The 3,053-nt window shown below is 38.6% G+C and overlaps 1 pseudogene; it reads left to right on the forward strand.

The window, feature by feature from the left end:
• The first annotated feature begins 2,550 nt into the window (after nucleotides 1-2,550).
• Nucleotides 2,551-2,649, forward strand: LOC132305640 (small nucleolar RNA R71; annotated as a pseudogene).
• The last annotated feature ends 404 nt before the right edge of the window (nucleotides 2,650-3,053 follow it).

A 3,053-nucleotide genomic window follows, 5' to 3' on the forward strand; every position in this document is an offset into this window, starting at 1 on the left:
AGATTGCAGATTGATCCAAGATGAATCTGGATCGATCAAATAATTTACGATCGATCAGATAGAGAGTAGAAATATGCAGGTTTTCTTCGAACGATTGGACAGAGAGGTGATTGGATGCAGGTATGGAGTTCGATCGATCGAACCTCTTTTGAGATCGATTGAACAGGGACAAAATATCCATTTTCAACATGAAAGTGCATGCAATCCTAATCACAGTTCCTAGCAATATATATGAACCTAAAGCAAATATCTAGACTTCGCAAGAAATGAAATTTAAAATAGAAATGAGGGAGGAATAGGGTTGTGACACCCTACGAAATGCACTAGTCTTTAACGTCTCTAGCAGGACGTTGGGCTCTTTTGGCCCTGATCAAACATCTTGTAGTGCATCCCCTCCTTAATGGGGTGATAAGTACTTTGAACTCCACCCAACAAATAGTTCCCTAAGGAACTTATTGGATTAGGCTCAAAGGAACTTGTTGGTCCTTTTTTAATGTGATCTTTGGGCTTCCATGCTCTTTCAAAACAAGATTTTGAAACAACATTTTTTGAATTCAGGGTTGAAGATAACCCTTTTGAAATTTTGGTTTCAAGCAAAGACTCTATTCCTTCACATTTATTAGCATGACATTTCTCTACAACATTCACTTCTTCATGCTTGTCAAATGAATTTGGGGTTGGATTGAAGATATTCAACTTCACCTTCATGTGTCCAAATGAGATCTTCATTATCCCTATCCTACAATTAATGTTGGCATTCACGGTTGCCAAGAAAGGATGGCCAAGGATAACGGGAATTTGGCCCTTAGGATTTGGGATCGGTTCTGTATCAATGACAATGAAATCAACGGGGAAGAAGAATTTATTAATCTTAATCAATACATCCTCAATGATACCCATAGGCTTTTTGATGGATCGGTCGGCAAGTTGCAGAACCACCAACGTCGGTTTCAAGTCTCCTAAGCCTAATTTGACATATACCGAGTATGGAAGAAGATTAACACTTGCTCCTAAGTCTAATAGAGCCCGATTAATGACATGGTCACCAATGATGCATGAAGTGGTAGGTGAACCAGGGTCTTTGAACTTTGGAAGAGTGTTATGTTGCAAAATAGAGCTCACTTGCTCGGTCAAGACCACTTTCCTAGGTGCTTGGCTTTTGTTCTTCCTCTTTTGGGTGTAAAGATCTTTTAAAAACTTGGCATAAGCTGGAATTTGCTTGATTGCATCCAAAAGCGGAAGGTTAACTTTCACTTGCCTAAACACATCAATGATTTTATTTGTCTTTGTCTTTTGCTTGTCAAGATAAATGGATCCTTTTAAGGCATCCAAAAATGGAGCTCTTGGCTCAAAAAAATTTTCAAAATCTTTCTTTGAAACGTCATCATCACAAGACTTTTTTAAATCATTTTTCAAATCATGCTTTGATTCATTTTTCCAATCATTTTTGAACTCACTTTTCAAATCACTTTTTGACACTTTCTCATTTGAATGATCATGCATATGCAATGAAGGAGGAATAAAATGTGAAACGGGACGGGTGTCTACTTTCGGTTGCACCGGTTCACTCTCTTCATTGGACACCTACTTGGTTGTCAATGATTCTCCCACTTCTCAAGGTATTCACCGCATTGACATGCTCTATTATAGGACTTTTCGATGAGGAATGAGTCTCCACAACACATTATTGCTTTGGTGAGGCATTCAAAGGCATTTTCCCTTTCTCTTTAGCATTTAAAGGACTAGCTATTTGCCCTACTTGGGTTTCTAGTTTAGCAATGGTTTGAGAATGAGAATGAAGCAATTGAGTGTTCGCCTCTAGGGTGCCTAGAGCGGTCAAAACTTTCCCCTCAAAAGTGGGACTCATAGAATTTCCTTAAGAATATGATGGTTGATTAGGAAAATGAGAATTAGAAAATTGATTTCCTTGTGATTGATATGGTCTATATCCTTGTGATCCTTGGCCTTGCATTAGAGGTGGAATGTACTTTCCTTGAAAACTACCTTGGGAAGGGTTTGAGCCTTCCCCTTGGTTTCTGCAAGAGAAATTTGGGTGATTCCTCCAACTAGAATTATAGTGATTGCCATAAGGATTGTTTCCTTGATTAGCAAAAATATCATTGGCTTGCTCATGGTTTTCATTTTGCACATGTCCATGGGGACAATTGGAAGTAGAATGTAAAACACTTGAACAAGTCATACATGATTCATTAGATGCATGATGGGAATAGTTAGGGAAGGAAGATACTTGATTTGCCGAGTTTTGGTTGATCAATAATTGATCAAACCTTTGAGATAAGGATTTCATCTCGGCGGCTATTTCATTGGAATGGTTAACTTAATGTAAGACAACACTCTTCCTTCCACTTGAATTCCTACCATTCTTAGAAGATAAAGTTCGATGCAAAGAATTTTCACTCATGCTCTCATAAAGACACCACACGTCATCCTCATGCTTATCAATGTAAGAGCCACCCATGGAAGCATCAACCATGCCCTTGTAATTATCAGATACTCTCAAAGAAATATTGAACTAATTGTCATTTGGGCATGTCATGATGTGGACACTTCCTAAGTAATTCATTGAATCTTTCCCATGCCTCATGGAACGTTTCCCCATCCCTGTGTGAAAACTCTCGATCTGAGGTTCTCATGGCATTGGTCTTAGAAACTGGATAGTACTTCTTCAAGAACTCTTGTTGCATTTCTGCCCAAGAAGTTATTGAAAAAGGCCCAAGATTGTTAAACCAATATTTTGCTTTGTCTTTAAGGGTGAATGGAAAAAGTTTAAGCCTTAAGACATCTTTCGGCATGTCCGTGTATCTCACGGTGGAACATACTTCAAGAAACTCATCCAAATGCTTGTAAGGTTCTTCACTTGGAAGTCCATGATAGTTAGGAAGCATTTGAATGGTTTGTGGTTTGATTTTATAGTGGTGTGCTCTAAATGGTGGCAATTGAATGCATGCGGGTGCATTATATTCATTAGGCACATAGTAATCTCTTAATGCAAGGGGAGGGTTAACAATTAGAGGTGCAACATGGGCACCTTG

This window comes from Cornus florida, unplaced genomic scaffold (genome assembly GCF_030987335.1).
Source record: "Cornus florida cultivar Cherokee Brave unplaced genomic scaffold, ASM3098733v1 CherokeeBrave_3.0.0_Hap2_Chr04, whole genome shotgun sequence".
NCBI classification, from domain to species: Eukaryota; Viridiplantae; Streptophyta; class Magnoliopsida; order Cornales; family Cornaceae; genus Cornus; species Cornus florida.